Below are 21,925 nucleotides of genomic sequence, written 5' to 3' on the forward strand. Positions count from 1 at the left end.
CTTTCTCCCTTAGATCCACCATGTTTGGATCGTTCTTCTAACAATCGCGGTCGGATCGCCTTCTGGACTTGATTCTGGTCAAGTGTTCTCTTCAGATCGCCCAAGTCTCTCTCTCTCTTTCGGATGCCTTTGGTTCTGATCGAGTTTAGTGTTTTCCTTAGGTAACTTTTTTGTCCAAAATCGATCCCAAGGCCCCATATTTATAGAAACTCGGCCAGGAATTGTTATAGGACGAAAGGGTGCATTTTCCAATCGCTTGGGCGGTTATCCATACGCACCCCTTCGGCCAGAAACCGACTCCAACTGCTTGGCACGTTTTCCACACGCGCAAGGTTTAGTCGGACCAGTCGAGCTCCGCACCTGATCCAACAAACAACCCGTAACCACCCCAAGCTCATCCAACCGGCCCAACCGCCGAACACTCCACCCAGCCGGTTGAGCTTGGCCTACTAGCTGATCGAGCTGATCTTACTTGATTGAGATCGCCCAGCACGTCCAGCTCGTCCAGCTCATTTCACTCTCTCCTTAACTCAGTTCAGCTCCTTTTCTTCATTTTCTCCCTTTCCCTGGCTAAGTCCGGATCATTACTCGGACTTAACCCTTTGTTCAGACCATGGAACGTTTTCCTTTGAGTCTTTCAACCGGCTTGCACGTTCCCTCGTCCCATGGCCTGTTCCAACGATCCTTGCTAAGGATCAGGGATGCTACAACAATCATGTTGTTTTTTTATCCTGTTTTAGCAAATTTTCCCTTAATTTATTAAGTAACAGAAAGGCTACAAGTTGTTGGTAACTTAGAGCATTTCAAAGAGAAACTCTATAACTACAAATATATAGTGTTTTGCTCTCCAAATTTTTTTTTTTTAAAACTTCAAATTTAGAAGGACAGAACTTAAATTTATACCACTCTTTAGGACCAATCAAAGTGACACATAGATTATTAATTAAAAAACATTAAATTAAATAAAAAAGAGCTACAAAAAATAAATACGCTAATTTTAACGACGCTAACGCTTTCAGCTAAATCCTAAACCCTAATTTTAAATTCTAAACCTTATACCCTAAACTTTAAACCCAAATCCAAACCCCTAAATCCAAAACCTATACCCTAAACCCTAATCCTAGACCCTAAACCCAAATTATATACCCTAAACCAAAAAACTAGACTATTAACCTAAACTTTATACCCTAAACCCAAGTCCTAGACTCTAAACCCAAACCGTAAACCTTAAATCCAAATTATATACACTAAACCCAAAACCTTAAGCATAAGTCCAAACGGTAAACCCTAAACCCAAACCGTAAATCCTAAACCCAAATCCTAGACCCTAAACCCAAATCCTAGACCTAAAACCCAAACGGTAAACCCTAAATTCAAACCACAAACTTAGATGCTATAGGGTTTGGGTTAAGGTTTACGGTTTAGATTTAGGGTCTAAGACTTGGGTTTAGGGTATAGGGTTTAGGTTTATAGTCTATTTTTGGGTTTAAGGTATATACTTTGGGTTTAGGGTCTAGGATTACGGTTTAGGGTATAGGGTTTGGGTTTAGGGGTTTGGATTTGAGTTTAGAATTTAGGGTATAGGGTTTAGAATTTAATATTTAGGGTTTAGGGTTTCGCTGGAAGCATTAGCGTCGTTAAAATTAGCGCTTTTATTTTTTGTAGCTATTTTTTATTTAATTTAATATTTTTTAATTAATAAAGTATGTGTCACTTTTATTGGTCATAAAAGGTGGGGTGAATTTAAAAGTTCACCCTAGGGGGTGAACCTAAGTTTTGTTCAATTTAGAATTGTAAGGAAAAAATCTTCATATATGAAGTCTCACTACTCAAAACTCCAAATTTGAAATTTCATCTTTTTATTTACATTTTGGTGTTTATAATTAATTACACATCATATGTATAATTCTTAAGTATTTTCTTATTTATTGTTTTAATCTTTATAACTTTTATATACCATAAATATTACAAATTTATTTTTATAAATTCAAATTTTACATATAAAATTAAATAAAAATATTAAAATAATATTTATAATATTTAAAAACTAAAATTTGAGAACACTAATATTACAAAAGGAAATTAATAAAAAAACGTTTTACAAAGATACACGAAGACATATTTCTTGCACAAATTTAAATATTACAACAACACTAATAGTTTAGTAAATTTTCTCTGGAGCCTCTAAAGTATTGGCCAACCAAATATTGTGTAACCGAAGATGAATATTACGAAAATAATTTTATGAAATAATTTGATATTTTACTTGTACTTTAATATTTAATTATGTATTTCTATTTATAAATTTTATATTTTAATGTATGAATTTATTAATTAATATTACTGTAATATTTTTATATACGTACTAGTTATTTATAAGTTTTATGGATTTATATTAATAATGGCAAATATAAGAACCATACTGTAAATTACAAATAATTTTAAAATTAAAATTTGAAGTTTTGCTTTTGGAAAAGAACACATTGAAACTTCAAATATAGAGCTTTGCGATAAAATAGAGAGTCTTTTTGGAGATGCTCTAATCTCCAAAAGAAACTCTATAACTCCGAATATAGAGATTTTTGCTCTCAAATTTTTTTTTCAAATCATAAATTAGCACAGAGATAAAAAAAAATTATAAATTTTGTTAAAGAGAAAATAAACACTTATATAAGATTAGTTAAAAAAAAGTCTTGGATTAGTCAATCTAAATTTAAGATTTAGATTTGTGGGGAGGGAAGGAGGTTTAAGATTTAGGAATTAGGGTTTATGATCTGTAATTTAGAATTTAGGATATAAAAATTTGAAATAAAAATTTAAAATTATTTAATTTTATTTATTGTATTATTATTTAGTGTACTTTGGTTATTTTTACTTTTTAATAAAATCTGTTTTAGTCATTTTCCTCTTTGACATATATAGTCTATGAAATATGATAAGGGATTTACCCTCCTTTAAAATGCATAATAAATATCACAATAATGTAATAAAAAGGTGTAGTTGTCTTTTATTGACTCTTCATTATTAGACAAAAAGCTCTTAATTTAGATTCTGAAGGAATTGCATTGGTTCATGCATACTTGGACTATTGTGAGAAACGTTTCTCTACAAAGCACATGCTAATTAAGTACTTACCTTTTTTTCACCTACTTACCTAATTTATTATAGTCTTGCAATGTTTGGTGAGATTCAGAATAAACTGGAAAACGAAAAACACAAATAAAAATGAGTATGAAATTTTATCATTTTATCATTTTATGTGTGATAAAAATTGTTTATCCTTTGTCACTGTATAGGAATTAAAAGAAGTGTTTATTGTATGTTATTCGGGTCTAACCACAAATATAGTCTACAATATGTCAACTATATTAATGAAATATCATATCCCGTAAGTTTAGCAAATCATACAATACTAGGATAAAATATGTGTCCTGCGCATGGTAAATTTATATGAAAATTATTTTAAAATATTGTATGGAAAAATAAAATTTGTATTCTTGATCGAATTAATATTTTTAGCCCTTAAATAATTTTTTAAAAACTTTCTTCTTAATTATATAATTTGTTTACTGATGAGCTGTTCTCATTTTTAAAAATATTTTAAGTCAAAAAATCACTTATCGCATAAGAACCTAACGTTTAGGCTAAAGAATCTCAGGCCTACTATTTGGTTACAATGAAACTATGTGAGCTCGGTTTTATATCATAATTTAGCAATTTAAAAGTTAATTGTGATTATTAGAAGTTTATGTTCATGTGCCAATCCTATCTATCTTCAATATTTTTCTTATTTTTGTATCGTTTTGGTTATTGCTCGATATAAATATTGGTTTTTGAATTTATTCTCATTTCGTTTTATTTGTTTGGTCTGAGATTTAGAAAATGTTTAAGATTTAAAATTATTAAAGAGATACATACTTAGATTAAGATCCACACCTTGTGCATAATAAATATTTCATATTTATTACTTATTTTATGTTTTTATGCATATTATGAAATAATAAAATAATAATTATATATTAAATAACTAAGAAATCAATTACTATTATGTAATAAATTGATGTGCACATAAAAATCAAACGACCTCTCTTGTTTATTCGTAATCATTTTAGGGTAAATAAATTAAAACAATCAATATTATCTATCGTATATGGTATATACTAATTTAAATTATATTAATATAGATATATAATATACTTTTAATAAGGATATTTATTAAATGAGGTTTCTACTCATATGATTTTATGATTATTTGCATATTTGTGTAACAAAATTTAAATGTGAAATGTTTAGTGGTTTCAATAATTTATAATCATTTAAAAAAAGTAAAGATTTCAAAATTAAAATAGTAACTTTTTAATATATGTTCAACGCAGATATCAAAATATAAGTATGTATTTTCATATGATGTATAGTTTAAATTAAACGATATGAAATATATATATAGTAACTTAAACACCTGTTAGAATAAAATTATTTATTCATATGATTTTATAATCAATGTATCTTATTATAGAAAAAAATTTAAACCTTGATCATAAAAGTTTATGTTAGACTTTTAACAGTTTTAGTAATTTATACTCGTTTTGAAAATTTCAAAATACAACATCTACAAAAAAAATCTAAATTTTTATTATATGATTAATGTAATTGTGTAAGTTATTTTAATAATAAATAATTAAACAAAAATGATAGAAATTATACAGAATGTTAGAAAATGTTTATTATTTAAAATAATTAATTTTCATATATATATCTAATCACATAGGTAATTCTGTAGGTTTTCTTTAAGGAAATGGTATATAATAATTTCAATTTGATAAATGAATGGTCCATAATGGACATACTATATATATAACATTCCCTAGAAATTTAATTTTGAACTAAGAAAATTCTCAATTGATTTTCAAGCCGTCACATAAACAAAATTATCATTCTAATTACGTGATAACTCAGCAATGTACTTTTTTAATTAGCATAAACTACATATTATAATTTTTTTAAATGGTTTTCTATTAAATGATAATCTTTCCCTTTCTTCGGCCAGCACCTAATTCTATCCTAAATATCTGCATTGGCTTTTAGGACGAAATATACCCTATGTAATATGTACGTGTAAACGTATGTCACTGAGAAATACACAAAACTATTCATCTTCTCCAAAGCTTCTTTTTGTGTCACTTTATATTCTCTCTGATTCATTTTGATTGTATTTTTAGACTTGAACACACTTTACTAAATAAAAACATCATTACCAATACATTTAACCACATTTAAAAAATAAAAAATAATAATAGAATACCCGCTTGTTGTAAAAAAAAACATTTCAACCAATAGAAAAATAAATTAAAATATAAAGTTAATAAATTTTGCATTATAATTATAAAACGACGACATTTATTTTGAAACAAAATTTTTACGATACAACGATAATTAAACCGAAACGATAGAGTATATTCAACCAAGTTGCTTAACTCTATTTTTTTTTTCTTTTTTTGAAACACTGTCTGTAAAAGAAAAGAGAGCGCATATATATATATTTTTTTAAATCTTTCTTTTTACCTTTCAAAAAAAAGAAAAGAGATTTCATCGATTCTTCAACATGAAGACAAGAATCCTTGGCCATTTTCTTTAATCGCAGTCACAAGAGACAGTCGTACATGGCGGACCAAATCCCTTTCCCTTTACATGCACTTATTTTTTGGTTGCTCATAAAAAAGTTTTCATATTTCTTTTTATAATTTCTTTAATTTTTATAAATTGAATGTAAAGATGGCAGACATTACGGAAGAAATTATTCTTTTAAACCAACCAATGTTTTTTTTTTCCTTGATGTTTTGAAGATTGTGACATTCGAGAAGCGAGCAAATAATTTTAAGTAACTGTTTTTCTTCCACAAACAAATTTATTAGTACTAGTGATTTTCCGGCGCTACGCGCCGGGTTCATGTGTTTTATTCCTAAATAAATATATAATTTATTTTATGGTCTTAATAAATAAAATATGTTTAAAAACATGAAGATGGAAATAAGTTGAAAAAGAATGACATTTTTTTTTCCAATCCATTTGATAGTGGTTAGCGACCGTAATGTATAAATTTATTTTGAAGTTGCTTAGTTCAAAGTGAAATAGCATAAATGGTTGTGACTGATCGATTCAATAAAAGTATAGTAAAAAACAGATAGTTGTAACAAAGTTAATTTAGCTGAAATTTAAACATAAAGTAAAAATGATGTTCAAGAAGGAAAAATGTAAATAATTGTGTTTGCTTTGTGATTATTTTGTTTGAAGAAAGATAAAAAAAAATTGTTTTATCCTTTTAAAATAATAACAATCCCCACATATTTTTTCAATGTCAAAAATGTGGTAATTTGTTGAGGGATTCATTGTGGAGAAATATCGGTTAAATTATTTGTCTTCGAAAGGAACCTAAATCCTATAGTGAATTATTAATCATGCTCCAGTAGTGATCAAACTTGAATTTACTATTTTTTCCAGTATAGCTTATCCATTTTTTCTTTTCATCTTTAAAATTTCCTCTTTAAAATAACCGTTGCGGGGAATTTGTTTTCATTTAACATTCTGTTTAACATTTGTTTTCTAAATTTGGTTATATATTATGTGTAAAGTTACATAATTTTTAAAAACAAAAATCATTTTCGTATATCATTGTTGGGTGTTATGATATTTAACTCCAGTCTCCAATAACTAAGTTTTTCTAATACAATTATTACGCTAGAAGTTATGTTCTATTTTTATAATTATTACGCTAGAAGTTATTACTTAATAATTCAATTACTTAATAATTAATATCCATAAATATGTTTTACTTTTCTTTTATAATTTATCTTTTTATTGCATGTATAAAAACGTAACCATCGGTTTGGCTTACTCTTTTTTACTAATTAAGATTTATTTTATCAGTTGATTTTCATCATTCAGATATTAATACCATAATTCTTATTTACAATTTTTTTAGGATAATAATTTAATTTAGAAAACATTGTATTATTGTAAAACGTTATCGTCACATTTACTATCAAATTATATATAAAGTTATACAAATTTTACTATATAATATCTATAGGTATATAGAGATAACGATTAGCATGATCAACTTATTGCACAAGTATATGACAAAGTATCGTTCATATTTTTTTCTTCGATTTTAAGACATTCATGTTGTCTAATTTGCTCCAAACTACAGACTCATCAAGGAGAGTAATGGCATTCTCTTTGATATTGACCATTTCAGCAGCTTCTTTAAAGCTCGCTCTTTCTATCATATCCCTAGATTATGTAATAAAGAGGCTGATGCAGTGCCAAAATCAACTCTCTTATCTCTAAACTTGACATTTCTTTGTGGTGGATAAACTTGCTTTTATTTTAGTGAATCGTAGCTCGGTCAAAAAAATGTGATTAATTTTAATAATATTTGTTTGGTCTTTATCACATTATTGTTTCATTGTAACAAAAGCAGTCTAGGATCATCGAAAATTAATTGAGATGTGCTAATTTAGAGAACAAGGTAAACATTATTGTTTCTTATTTTGTATATAAGAATAAGTAAATATATAATATACAATAAAAAATAAGTAAACATCTTCATATATATTAAAATAAATAAAAACATTATTGTTTGTCGGAAAATTTTAAGAGGCAAACATATAAGAAACGGTTCTTTTAAGTCGACAGATGATGATTTTCCACGATAAAGGTAGATGATGACAAACTTAGTTTACCATAATACTTTTTGTGTGTGACTGTGTATAAATGTGAGAGCAACTTAGAAAATTTAACATTAGATTTAGATTAGATCTACAACTATTTGTTAGATGTTTTTTTTGTTGTTGTTCAGAAAAAAAGATGTTGTTTTGTTAAAAATAATTGAGGTGATGTATCGTTATAAGCTAAATTATAACAAACTTAAACAAAAAATCTATTTTATGATTTTAAGAGTTAATAAAGTTTATGATTTGTAAAATAGATAGACAAATTTAACATGATAAATATATAAAAAATAAAATTAATGCTTAGCTAAAAATGAATTAAACATTTTAAATATATTTAAATTATTTGTATATTTGTGTACCCGCCCGTAGGGCGGATTTAACCCTAGTATATATTTAAAAAAGAATGCTCAGCAGTCAGCAATCAAAAACTCAGAGCTATTTGGATTATAAAAAAAATGAAGATGGTGGAAACAATAAAGGCCACAAGAATATATATATATATATATATATAACTCTAATGTCAATTCATTATAAACGAATATGTGACTTTTTAACGTTTTTTAAGCTAATCATCGATCATACTACTATTTTGCTCAGCTATATATTTCTTAATAAAGTTGCAAATTTTGAAGCCAATTACAACATTCTTCACCTGAGACACGAGAGGACACACGGTCTCGGATGCTGCTGCACCTCTCTTTTGGTTTCAAAGATTCTTTTTACGTAGCAAAGAAAAAACAACGAATTTGGAAGCAAAACCTTCTATCATGCGTTTTTACCAGGCATCTTAAGCGGCGTGATTTCCGAGCTGCGTCCGACCAATATGAGATAAACGGGACGTAATCAAAGGGGCTTCCTCGTCGTTTATCTCGCCTCCTACTCTTGGGCTCTCTCCACCAATATCCGGATTGAACTTATCTGAAGACTTCTTCTCCATCTTCCACTCCTATAATATATAATGCTTGTGTTCATCAGTTTGTTACATATTAACACCCACATATAAGGAAAAAAGGTATCTGGTTCCACATGTATTTTGGAAATCTAGAGATTATTTTTGTCTTTTAGAACCCTTTATACCGCAGGCGTGATGATATTACTATGGGAGACTATCGGGTCTCTATAACAGTTTATAGATTCAATGCACCTGTTAAGCCTGAGATGAACCTGCCTCATAACCTCAACCCTATAAAGAGTTACTGACCTTATTGATTCGATCTGGGAGACTGTCAGCAGTTGGTTGAGACGCCTTTACGTCCTTCACTTTTATGTAGTTGTACATGATGACGCCACTACTTAGGTCTGGTCGTGTCCTCGGATACTTAATATGCCGTAGTGTTCTTTGGTATACAACAGTACTGACTCCATGGTGTATTTGAATACTGAAATAAGCAAAATCACCAAACATTAGTCTTTCTCTCATTTAATTGATCATGTATGTAATATATTACAAACCTCATTCTTGAAAATGTGTTTCCAAACACTGCAAGGCAAACTGAAGCAATCATTGAGCCACATCTTTAGCTTTAATCTTCCACAATATCATATAACTTACGGGTCAGTTCCACAGCCACGTCTATGTTGAAATCATGGAGATTTTGTTTCAGAGAGAAGACTTATCCTTAACGTAAAATTTCATGTAATTAATCTTGTTTCGACTCATCCTATGTAAAAGCGGGTAATGTAGACCCAACTATGGTCTTCATCGTCTCAAGATTCTCGCCAAACCTGTAAGACCCTTACAAAAAAAACAAAGAAACTGAGTGATAAAATATAGTAGATGCTTTAACATTTGATTCATTAGGTTTACTATCCAATAAAGAAGTCATTGAATCTTGTTGTTGCCTGCTTATCTTCTGGAGTTAGTTAGGGGGACAGCAGTCAAAGCACCGTATATGTATATGCCAATGCCTACCGATCCCTGTTGCTTGTGCTGTGTAATAAAGTGGAGATACTGTCTTAGCTAAACACATTAGTGCATATGGAAGACACAAAGAGAAGAACCTGAGATTGTTTCTTGTATAAGTTAGTAGCAGAAGGGTGTGTAGGGAAATTTAAGGCTCTGTGGTAGAGTTTCCTTTGGAACGATTAAGTTCAAATGGAAGGGAGCATCGACCAGGCGGTGGTAATCAGTCGTCATTAACTCAAGTGGAAAAAGTTGACCTCGTTTATTGTAGTCCAATGCAATAGAGATAGAGATAAAGGTATATATAAACGTACCCTGGTTCTGAGTGGAGATGCGACTCCTCTTTGTTTGTGAGTTCCTGCTATTAAGCTCGGGTGATCGTTTCTGGTTCCGAGTGGAGATGCGACTCCTTCTTCTTTTGAGTTCCTGCTATTAAGCTCAGGTGATCGTTATTCTGAAATGGAGATGCGGCTCTTCTTTGCGAGTGAGCTCCTGCTATTAAGCCCCGTTAGCTTGTGTTGTCTTGGCGTTAGTCCCATCTTGGTCCTTCGTTTTTGCTGCCATTTGAATCAGCTTCCTATGTGTTCGCAATCGGTTAGCACCCTCCTAGTGTTCTTGTATGTGTTAGCCCTGGTCGAGCCTCTTCTCCGGGAATACAGTCTTTATCGCTAATTCTCTAGGTGGATGCTTACAAGTTGAAGTTTGGAGAATTACTGATTATCGTTTGCTTCCATGTTTTTATCTTTTTTTGCCGTGGAATCAATTATCCTAGGTTCTACAATTTGTTAACAACAGTCTGTAAAACCTTTTGTTCATTTTTCGAAATGATATTTACATTTTTAGGAAAAAAAAAATAAACGTACCCTGAAGTTTAGTCAAATACATAATCAGATTGCAAGGCTTCAGCTCGATTAGTATTTTTGTCACCGCCGTCTCTGCATATTTATCTATGCAAACCACAATAGAGAAGAAAAGGTGAAGCAAAGCCCATTGTTCCCTTATATTGTGAGTAAAGAAATATCATGAGATTTAGAAATCTCTAACCAGCTGTTGCTCAGAAAAAAAAGAAAAGAAAGAAAGCTCTAACCACTAACCAGCTTCACGCTGGAAAACTTATTGTTCCTCATGATAAATATCTTGAATACATGCAAAGAAAACTAATGTTAACTGGACACCATTTTCATTTTAGCAAAGCTTTTGATATAGCAAAATCAATATGAGACTTAACTGAAGTCACCATTCTGGAATTAGCAAAACTAATGATAAGCTGTGTCTCAAATGTCATCTTATCCTATTCCAGTTCCCTTTCAATCTCCTTAAAGCTAGAAAAACCTGTAATAATGAACCCGAGGTAGATTAAGTGTGTGATGTATGCATAATCGACAATGCTAATCTGAAAATAATATTTCCAACTAATCCAATCAGTGTTTCATATTCTAAAACAATTACTTGTTACGGCCCTAAATGACTTGTCTTTTCTACAGGTTAAGAAATACGCCTCTTTATCTCCAATATCTTCTTGAGAAAGTTCATCCTATGGCTAGTTACATTGGATTCATGTCAATACTTTCAGGACATGCATCCTAAAAACAAAACAAACCTTGTAAGACAACCTAAAAAGCACGTCAGGTATAAGTTGTACTGTGAGAGATGAGTACTTCGAACCTTGACTTCCTTGTCTCTAACATATTCTACAAAGTTCCCATCAGCATAAAAGTATTCTTCGTCTTTCTCTGTGTCTACTGACTAAAAGCTTCAATCTGGATACTCTCTTTCCTGTGGTTTCCAACATTCTACAATGAGAAAATTACATCAGCATGATTCCATTCATGACAAAATCGAGTTATTGAAAGAAACATTACTTCTTCAAGGAACAAAAGGAAAAAAAAAAAAAGAGAAAAGTTTTGCGAGTATATTTTACCTCATAAGCCTCTCAAAGCTGCCTAGTATTGTGATGTTAAGCTCCTACTATACTCATTGGCAGCTTTTAGCACTTATTGAAGACTAAGAGATCAGCACCAACTTTAACCCTTGGCCGAATCTGGTTTTCCTTCGAGGGTCTTCTTCACGGCAGAGAGAGATTCGTCGTACCGAATTGTGAGCAGAGGAATGTTTCGAGAAGAGGACGTGATTGGTTTTGTATAGATTGATTACACGGTCATCAATGGCATCAACCTAATACGATTTCTTTTGGCTCCTTAGCTTTTGCTTGGTCTGTAATGGTTGAACAACCTAATACGATTATTGAATTTACCTGGAGTTGAGATCACAGCTTCCGTGCTCAGATACTGGATGTTCTTCTGAGAGGCAGAACCAGCAATCGGCTTAGATTTCTTGAGATAAGGAGGTGAATTTACATTTAGAAAAGGTGAGAGATATTACGGCTTGTGGAAGAAGGTGAATCGAGAAAATTATTTTGCTCTTGGCCGGAGGCCAATCGACATGTAAAAGTTACGAATGAATTTGATGACATGGCACATTCTTGACTTATAATTGGCTTGAATTTATATGCTTACGTGGATACCCTAAAAACTCTAGATATCTCCATTTTAGTATTGTGACTAGAGTCTTTGTCCGCGCTACGCGCGGAAAAGTGTGTTGATAGTTAATTTTCTGATTATAAGTTTCATTTTTTTTGTTTTGAATGGAAGCATTGTATTTTCCAAAATGATGGAAAAATTGGTGAATATCAAATTTATGCAATTGTTTAAAAACAAAAAGAGTAGCTTAATGGGAACATTGTATTTTCCAAAATGATGAAAAAATGGTGAATATCAAGTTTATGCAATTGTTTAAAAACAAAAAAGAGTAGTTTAACTAATCATAAGTAATATAAAAAGGAGATCAAGTCTTTTGAAGAACGTAAGGTTTGATGTGGACCATAAAAAGAAATAGCCTAAAATTGGTAAAAATTAAATTAGTTAACTTAAATTATATTATATACCAAACCATAGTTATTTATATAAAAAAGATACATACTTGTATAACTGGGTAGAGACTCTGTGTAAGTCCTTATTTGATTGTACCATCGTTTGGTGGATATGTTGGGCATTGTAAATCTGTGAATAGAATAATTTATCAGAAAAGCTTTAAAAAATTGTGGAAGTGAAAAGTTCTAATTTTAATTAAAAATACCTTTATTATGTTTAGGTCTGCTGCAAGCCGGTCATGGGCACAAGCAGTAGAAGCTGTGGCTTCCGACTGTCGATTAATATGTAATTTGTTTGAGATTATTTTTATATTTTTTTAATAAATAATTTTCATCATTTTTGTTTTATTTCAAGGTTTAAAGATATACAATGGATTTATATTTTTTACATTTGTTACTTTTTGTTTTTATTATTATGTGTATTCTTTTGTTTGAGATTATTTTTATAAATTTTTATTAAATGATTTTCATCTTTTTCTAGGTTTAGAGAGTTATACAATAGCTATACAATTCTCAAAACAGAAAATGAGTAGCATTACTAACATTCCAAATGCAAAATTACTCTGACGTGATTTTTTCATCCAAGTCTTTAATTTTCATTGACTGCATATTATATTATTTTCTATTTTTTGGTAATTCTTATTTAAAATTTTGAGTAATATTGATGGATTTATTAAAGTAAAATCTTATTATTGGTGTTTAGGCTATAACTAATTTTCTACATTGTTTTTAATTAGTTATTGAACTATATTAGATATGGTTAAGTAATGTTTTTTCCTAGTCATTATTATTTTAGGACTAATATTTGTTACCAACATAATTTTCTTTCCACTTTTTAATGGCAAATAATTTTATGAAAGTATTTGTTTCTCATCATATATAGTCTGCCGCACAAATATGGACCTACAATAAAATATATTTATTAAATTTCATTTTCGAATGCATATTTTTCTATTGTATATTTAAATACAGTAGAAAATCTATAAATTAATAATCAATAAATTAATAAACACTATAATATTTTTTGTTTTCAAATTGAATCGATTTAAAATACGACATAAACTGATAAAATAATAAATAATAAAAGTTTTGAATTTTTTTTGTAAATATATAGTTCATTAAAATCATAAATTAATTATTTATATACATAATATTTATATAAGTATAATAAAACATTATATTATATGTTTTATATTCACAATGTAATTCATCTTTACTTTTCTTAACACTTCAATATATTTTGATAATATTTAATAAAATTTAATGTAAACTACATTTAAATTCTATAAAGGAGAAATTTTACTTATACCACTTTTAAAACATATTTTATATACATCAAAGAAATTTAATTAATGCATATATGGTAAAATCAATATTTTTTAATTTATACAAAACACATCTTGTAAAACAAAAAATCTAAAATGAAATTTATACAAAATTAGTAACTCTATAAAATAATAAAATACCATAATCTCAACATCCTTAATTTGTAGAATTTTTACTGTATAAGCTTATCTCTATCTTCAATTATACCTTTCTATTTTCGAGGTTTATTCCTTACATGATGTGTGTTTTACCTTTTATATGTTTTCAATCGTTTTTTATATGGTTAATAATACTCAACTTTTTGTTATTGTTGTATTTTTTCTATTTATGTGTTTTCTTTTCTCTGGTCTTTACTTATGTTTTGTTAGATACATGTTTAGCTTATGTTGTGTCAGTTTATCCTTTTAGTTTTGTAACTTCGTAGTTTCTTGTTGTGATATAATTTTGATATGTCTTTTTCTTTTAAAAAGTTTATCTCTTCCTAATGCAGTACGTTTCACATCTTCTTTAAAGTTCAAGTAATAGAAAAAATAATAATAAAAAAATATCAGTGTGACTGAGTTGGATCTTGCAAGAAACAATTATAAAAGAAAAATACATGAATATCAGTGAACATTCCAATTAAAGCTGAGCCAGTGAAATTTTTAAATTGCAACAACCTATAGTCACAGTTAAAAATAAATCATACAAAAAGAACTCATTCATATGAACAATTCTTTCACCAACAACAAAGATTGACATCAAACCCACTGATAAAGAAACAAAAGGTAAGATAAGGAGGACAAACTTTTCATTAATCAAGAGCATGACCACCGTCTGCGTCTGCGGAGAACAACCGGACATCAAATCTGTCAGTAGGAGAGGAGATGAGAGGTCAATATTGTTGCAGGTTAATTGAATGGAAGAGATTTGATCACATCATCCTCATTATTTATAGTGTAGATATCTCTGAAGTTTTTTTTAGGTAGAAAAAGAGGAAATTAAATGTAACGTAAAGGAAGGAGTTGGTATAGAAATTAATGGAAAAGCTTAATTACAATCGTTTCATGTTCGGACTTTCGTGTTGCGGCCAGTCCTTATGTTCTTGGTCTTTAACAAACGGTGGAACTCAGGGTTTAGGCCCATTTTTTACTCTATGATTTAAAAAATAAACAACAAAAGCCCAAAACATATTAATTCGTAATGACATGGACCAAACCTGCAATCTGATTGGCTGGAATTTCCCATCCTACGTGGACAGGCTAAAAACACTTAGTATTCAGCTTTTAGTATAGGATAGATTACAGAGTAAGTATATAATATACAAAATGTTTACAAAACATAATAACACTATTGAGTTTCGCAAAAGTAACAGAAAAAATTTGAAGTTAACTATAAGGATTATTTCTAATCCTATGCCAAATCTATGTAATATTTAATAATCAATCCAATTCTAAACGATTTCAATCCAAAGAGAATGCAAACTCATGCTTAATCTAACTGCATTCAGTGTAATGAAGTGATATGACTTAACTAAACAAGATTCTAAAACAATAAATTCACAAACTTTCAAGCAATAAGATAAAAAAAGACTCATGGATCTAAGAATTTGACTTCAAATGATTAAGTTCCAATCTAGAACGGCAAGGTATCAATCAACATATTTCCTTAAGTCTAGACAACATGACTAAACAAGTTCTTTGTCGAGATAAATTCTCATTTACTGTCACTGATCAAAGATCAAATGTCTTTAGTTTGTGTCATTCAAGTAATCATTAAGAGTGGGTCTATTAACTATCTAAGCTCTCCTAACATAAAATGTCTTTGGTTAAGCTAGCAAAGAGCAAGGTTGAATTGGCTCAGACATTTCATCAAACACCTTCCGTGCATGAAATGTTTAGAATTCTAATCTAAATAGGCCAACTCTAGACTAGCATTATGATCGCTCAACAAGAAAGGAAATAAGTAAATATAACTCTAAACACTCTAGATCTTTAATTAATCACTCTAATCATCCTAACCCATGAATCCAAAAGGAGTCTACTCATTAATCTTCATGATTAACCTTAAACTCATAATAGATTCAAAAGAAATCATGTTAAGAAGATGAGAGAGACTCAAATTACTCAAGAAAGAAATATTAGATTACTAAAGATTCAAACTTTCTCCAAAGTATCAATGTATTTTAAGAGAAAATAAGATATGTCCTAAAATTAGGTCTAAAAAGTATTTATAATGGCAAAAAAACAAGCTGAATCGACCCAACAAACCTGGGTTGACCCAATATAATTTGGTAAAAAGCTGGTTTTTGACATGTCATTTGGCCGCTGTAGAAGGACGCTGCACACTCCAGCGGCCTGTTTCTTGTCGTTTGGCCGCTGCATCTTCCAGTTATCAGGCACGGAGTAGTGGATTTCTCCAGCGGCTTGGCTTAGCCGCTGCATTTGGCCGCTGCACGCCCCTGGCGGCTTGTGAACGAGGTCATTAGGCCGCTAAGAAGATGTCAGGCCGCTGGGACAGTTACGAACTCGTCTTATGAACCAAAATCACCATTGTTGACTTTAAAACATCTCAAAATGTTCCAAACTCACCAAATAGCAGCTCCATCATCTAATAGGGACAAATATATGTGCAATGCACCTAGATATACTCTAAATGCATCTAAATGGACAAAATGAGAGCTAAAATGATTGCTAAAACCATGCAAATATACAAGATATCAACTCCCCCAAACTTGTCATTTACTTTTCCACAAATAAACTTTCAAGAACTCATAGGAAGAGAGGTTTGAAGGTTGGAGCTCATAGCCAAAAGAAATTCTCCAAAGCTATCAATGTGATATCCTTACAAAATCATACTAAATAGCAAGAGCAAAACAGCTTATGAAACTCTAACCTCTCTTGGCCTATCTTAACTTCTCGGCCTTTTACACTCATTCTCAAGACTCCACAAACAAGCAAATCAACCAATTCTCACATTCATTAAACAATAATCGTAAGTGCACTCTTGCAAATGGGCAATTGGTCCTAATCATTTGGCTTGGTGAGAAAAAAAGGCTTGAAGTTATGGTGAAGTAAGAAGGTTATCAAGTTCTTTCATGGTTGTTTACTCTCAAGAACATAGCTTGACATTATGCATAATATATCTAAAAAAGAGAACAATTCATACATACAATGCTTAATCTTCATTGTTCTACCCATTTCCTATACACAAAACAATTTCTACCCTTGATTCCCAATTTCAAACTCCCTTTCACCAAGGTTTTGAAAAATGGACCGGACCGGCCAGTCAAACCGGTCCGACCTTGACTCATTAAAGAAACAGAGTCCGGTTCAGTTTAAAACTCGGATTTGAGAAAAACCAGTGAAACCGGCTAAAACCCGGTAAAACCGGTGACCCGGTTTAACTTCAAAACCCGGTTCTACAGAAATCAACATATAATTAATGTATTTTCAATTGTTATTAGAATTAATATTTCATAATCAATGTTTAGTTTTTACTATTTAATTGGTTTTCTCTTGATTCTATTTTTTTTAAGAAAAAAAGTTTAAAAATCTCTTTCTGACTCTCATATTTTATTCTAATTTTGCTATATTGAAAAATTTAAATTTTTTTAGTTGTGAAAATAAATAAATATGTAATTTAAAAGGTCAATCATTTTTTTTTATTTGTTTATCAATATCAGTTGTATAGTATTCACTTGTATATAACTAAACTTATGGTTATTGTTTATTATATAGTTAATAAAAAAGAACATAAAATATATTGTATGTAGAATTACATTTTAGGTCTATATAATGTAAATATATGATTACTTAGATTTATTTATTTTTAAATAGAAAATCCGGTTCGACCGGTTGAACCGATGCGACCATTTGATATCAATCAAATTACCCTAAGGAGTGATTTTACTCTCTCAAATAAGAGGTTCAATTGTAGTACTTAAGGATCGAATCCACAGAGAGCTAGGGAACACAATAGATCTAAACAGTTTATTATTAAGCTAGGCAAATAAATAGGAAAGCAGTAAATAAAACAAATACGATGAATAACATAGTTGTTCAGTTGATTGATGGGGTTTGATGGAAGGAGATTTTGCTAGATCTAGGGTTTCTATTTAGGAAATCAGGATTATAATGATATAGATGCATAAGATTGTTGGGGTTAAAAACGGTTACGACGGAATTACCACCCGAAAATCCTCGGAGAACGTATTTCCGAAAGAGATAGTAAAAAGAAGGATACAACTTTCGTAAATTATAACCAATACGAAGTTTTTACGAAGAAGTATCCTTGAAGATTCGAACCAAACAAACCAAGCTCAGTCGCTGCGTAATTACCGCGCATACATGCCGTCCGGTCGCTAAAGTAGCAACCAAGCCCGAGCCAAGCTCGGTCGTTATGTAGCGACCGAGCGTCTGTCTCGCTCGGTCGCTACGTAGCGACCGAGCGCTCGTCCCGCTCGGTTGCTACGTAGCGACCGAGCGAGCTCGAGCCAAAGCTCGGTCGCTACGTAGCGACCGAGCGCTCGTTCCGCTCGGTCGCTACGTAGCGACCATTCTCGGCCAAGCTCGGTCGCTACGTAGCGACCGAGCGTTCGTCCCGCTACGTAGCGACCGAGCTCGGCCAAGCTCGGTCGCTACGTAGCGACCGAGCTCAAGCCAAAGCTCGGTCGCTACGTAGCGACCGAGCTCGAGCCGAAGCTCGGTCGCTACATAGCGACCGAGCTCGAGCCAAAGCTTGGTCGCTACGTAGCGACCGAGCGATCGTCCCGCTCGGTTGCTACGTAGCGACCAAGCTTGACCCAAAGATTGGTCGCTACGTAGCGACCGAGCGATCGTCCCGCTCGGTCGCTACGTAGCGACCGAGCTCAAGCCAAAGCTCGGTCGGTCGCTACGTAGCGACCGAGCTCAAGCCAAAGCTCGGTCGCTACGTAGCGACCGGGCTCGAGCCGAAGTTCGGTCGCTGTGTAGCGATTGAACTTTTCCGAACATCGATAGACATCAATCCATGCATTCTCGTCAAATCTTTGAATGCTATCTCCCGAAGACCGTAGCAAGCTCAGTCCATGTTTTCCGCTATTCCAACTCATCGATCAAACTTTGCGGATTAGAAACCGCGGAAAATTTGTAGTAAACGTGTCGAGTCGGAAGACGGCCCAAAGGGACCTAAAACACGACTCGAGGCCCATCCTACGAATTTTAACCAAAAGCCCGTAAACCGCAGCACGGTTTACGCTTGGCCCACAAGGAAGGATAAATGTCAAGTTTCCGCGGATAAATACGGAAGTTTTGAAGATAATTGTGAAGATCGGGAAAAATGGAATATCTCCATTTTTATGCTATGACGGCTTAAGGGCAGAAGAGTAAAAGTGTAAACCGACCTTGGAGCTAGTATATAAGGAGTCCTAGGCGAGGAGCATGAGAGAGGACTTTTTCAGAGCAAACTTAGCACTTAGAGCAATTTAGGCAATTTTCCGTTTTTGTTATTTCGAGCTGGGACCCAAGCAATCCGTCCCCGCGGAACCACCAAAATCCGCGGGAAGAGGCTCGACTTCGCCACCCCACTCGATAAAACAGGAGTCGCGCGGGAACGACCTTCCGGTCAAAACCCTAGCGAGAAATCTCCCATCGAAATGGAAAACCCTGAAAGTCTTCCACCCCCTGCAAAGGACTCGGAGGATAACGAAGCCGAACACATTGACCTGGATCCTAGCGATGTCTCCAACGACACCGACGAGGATGTTGACAGACATCCAAGAAGGACCAGAAGCCGATCCGCTCGGGAAGGCTCCCCGTTCGAAAAACCAAAGAGGGAAGAAGAGGAAGTCGCCTATTGGAACGAACAAGAGGAGCTGGCCGAAAAGCAAACCGAGCTCACTCGCAGTAAATGCCGACAAGCTCGGAAATCCACTGTCGAGACATCGGATATCCGCGATCTTCGTGATTACATCACCAAGACTGCAGCAGAAGTGAGAGCCGTAAAGTCTCAAATCAATCATGCTACTAGTGCTGCCCCCGAGATCGATCGACTGTTGGAAGGAGCTCGAAAGACCCCATTTACCAGTCGAATTTCAGACATGAGGGTGTCCGATCCGGGAAAAATCAAAGTACCAAAGTACGATGGTACGGCCGATCCAAAAGCGCATCTTCAGGCTTTCCACATCGCGATGGGAGGAGCAAGACTGAAGGACAGCGAAAAGGATGCCGGCTATTGCCGCCTGTTTGTCGAAAATCTTGAAGGAGCAGCGCTCGAATGGTTCGCACGCCTTCGTCGCAACACCATCGGGAGTTTTCGTCAGCTCGCATCGGAATTCCTCAAACAGTACTCTGTATTCATAGACAGAGAAACTTCCGATGTTGATCTCTGGAGTCTCTCCCAGAGGGAAGACGAACCCCTCCGTGAGTTTATCAGTCGTTTCAAGCTGATAATGTCCAGGGTCAGCGGGATAAGCGACAAAGTGGCCATCGACGCGCTGAGAAAGACGCTCTGGTACAAGTCGAAATTCAGAAAGTGGATAACTCTCTACAAACCGCGAACGATCCAGGACGCCCTCCACAAAGCAACAGACTACATCATAGTCGAGGAAGAAACTAAAGTCTTATCGCAAAAACATAAGGCGGCAAGACCATCCTCGAAAGACGTGGATCCAAAAAGGGAAAAAAGAAGAACTCTCCTAACGACAAGTACGTCCATCACGAGGGGGAAGATCTCCAAGGGGCGCATAACTATGCGATCAATTCGGATCAAGGCCGGACCATGGGCAACATATTGACTCGCAATCAAGGGTATGACGAAAACACCTTCTGCGAGTTCCACCAATCCCGAGGACACTCCCACTACAAGAAAACGTATCTTTAACGAGGAGGTTTAACGAGGAAAAATAATCGTCGTAAAAAAACGTTGATTTTGCGAGGAAAGTACGTGGAGAAAGAAAAGCATCGTTATTTCGTCGTAAGGTAACGACAAAACATATTCGTCGTAAAGACGATGTAAATTGACGTGGCTTTTACGAGGAAAAACTATTTCCTCGTAAAAGCCACGTAAATTTTGCGAGTGCTTTACGACGAAATATTTTACGTGTACTTAACGAGGAAATTTTGAATCCACCAACTTGGTAGGTGGCTCACGTTTTTTTTTTGGCCATACAATTAATTTTCGTCGTAATTTCATAGTAAAATTACAACTACCAGATTCAAAATTTTCTATAAATATGGATGTTGGAACATCATTTTAAACACACCAACAACAAAAAACGTGAAAAAAAAAATGGCTGGCTCTGGGACTATTTACGAGTTGCGGAATTGGATGTATATGCATAGAGATGCTAACGGGAGAGTGACGAAAGAATACCTTGCGGGGCTGGAGACATTTATGCACCAAGCAGATTCAACACCGCTCGCCCAAGAAAGTGGTAAGATGTTCTGTCCTTGTCGGAAATGCAACAATTCGAAATTGGCAAACCGTGAAAATGTTTGGAAGCATTTAATAAATAGAGGTTTCACGCCAAATTACTATATCTGGTTTCAACATGGGGAAGGTTATAATTATGATCAGAATGAAGCTAGTAGTAGTAATAGCAATTTTCGGAAGAACCGGTTAATCATCATTTGCATAATGAACATAGTTACCATCAGGAGGAGATGGTAGATTATGATAGGGTTCATGATATGGTAGCTGATGCATTCGTAGCTCATGATGAAGATGAAGAACCTAATATAGATGCAAAAAAGTTTTACGGAATGTTAAACGCGGCGAATCAACCACTTTACAGTGGTTGTAGAGAAGGTCTCTCTAAATTGTCGTTGGCTGCTAGAATGATGAATATTAAAACTGATCACAATCTACCTGAAAGTTGCATGAACGAATGGGCGGACTTGTTTAAAGAGTATTTGCCGGAAGACAATGTGTCTGCTGATTCTTATTATGAGATTCAGAAATTAGTTTATAGTCTTGGGTTGCCTTCGGAGATGATAGATGTCTGCATCGACAACTGCATGATCTATTGGGGAGATGATGAGAAGCTAGAAGAATGTCGATTCTGCAAGAAGCCAC

The 21,925-nt window shown here is 33.1% G+C and overlaps 1 long non-coding RNA gene and 1 other non-coding gene across 10 annotated transcripts; both read right to left on the reverse strand.

Annotated features, from left to right (window-relative positions):
* Positions 1-1,650: 1,650 nt before the first annotated feature.
* LOC103848162 lies at positions 1,651-11,167 on the reverse strand. 9 transcript variants are annotated; one of them, XR_004456279.1, is made up of 9 exons: positions 11,086-11,162; positions 10,724-10,968; positions 10,500-10,683; positions 9,735-9,873; positions 9,541-9,663; positions 9,286-9,458; positions 9,186-9,213; positions 8,935-9,112; positions 1,651-8,679 (listed from the first exon to the last, which is right to left on the reverse strand). It is a non-coding gene; the product is annotated as an uncharacterized LOC103848162 (transcript). The 9 variants fall into 9 exon arrangements; XR_004456282.1 differs by having other exon boundaries at positions 9,186-9,458; positions 9,541-9,651; positions 9,735-9,792; positions 11,086-11,167; XR_004456278.1 differs by having other exon boundaries at positions 9,186-9,458; positions 9,541-9,651.
* Positions 11,168-11,204: 37 nt separating this feature from the next.
* Positions 11,205-14,202, reverse strand: LOC103833429. Its single transcript, XR_004456287.1, has 3 exons — positions 11,558-14,202; positions 11,302-11,429; positions 11,205-11,219 (listed from the first exon to the last, which is right to left on the reverse strand). It is a non-coding gene; the product is annotated as an uncharacterized LOC103833429 (long non-coding RNA).
* Between the last annotated feature and the right edge of the window lie 7,723 nt (positions 14,203-21,925).

This window comes from Brassica rapa, chromosome A03, assembly GCF_000309985.2.
Source record: "Brassica rapa cultivar Chiifu-401-42 chromosome A03, CAAS_Brap_v3.01, whole genome shotgun sequence".
Lineage (NCBI taxonomy): Eukaryota > Viridiplantae > Streptophyta > Magnoliopsida > Brassicales > Brassicaceae > Brassica > Brassica rapa.